Source organism: Elephantulus edwardii, unplaced genomic scaffold, assembly GCF_000299155.1.
Source record: "Elephantulus edwardii isolate Elephantulus edwardi_28Jun2011 unplaced genomic scaffold, EleEdw1.0 scaffold00079, whole genome shotgun sequence".
NCBI classification, from domain to species: domain Eukaryota; kingdom Metazoa; phylum Chordata; class Mammalia; order Macroscelidea; family Macroscelididae; genus Elephantulus; species Elephantulus edwardii.
In genome coordinates, this window is record NW_006399829.1 from 11,433,265 (window position 1) to 11,433,793 (window position 529).

Consider the following 529-nt stretch of genomic DNA (forward strand, 5'->3'; position numbering starts at 1 on the left):
ATGTTTATCACGACTTTGTTTACAATAGCAAGGAGTTGGAAACAACCTAAGTGCCCATCAACAAACGAATGGATAGAGAAGCTATGGTATATTCACACAATGGAATACTATGCTGCATTGAAAAACAAGGAACTCACGCAAGATTATTCAAAATGGGTGACCCCGGAGGACATTATGCTGAGTGAAGTATCTCAGTCACAAAAGGACAAATACTGCATGTTGCCACTGTTGTAAATGCTTATATCTTGAAAACCCTGTGGGATAGTTCTATTCAGTTGTATATGGCTCCTATGAAACAGCTAGAACTCTGGTGGCATCATCTGTAGGGAGTTCTGCTGCTAACCCAAAGGTGACACATTTGGAGGTTCATGGGAGAAAGAGAGTACTCGCCTCCCAAGTGATTTCTAACCTCTGAAAATCCACAGAAGGTCAGGTTCTGAGTCAATGGTAATGAGTGTTTTGAGTTCATGAAACAACATGTACTTGACAGTGATGGGGTTGGTTTTGGTTTGAATTATTCAAACTAGAA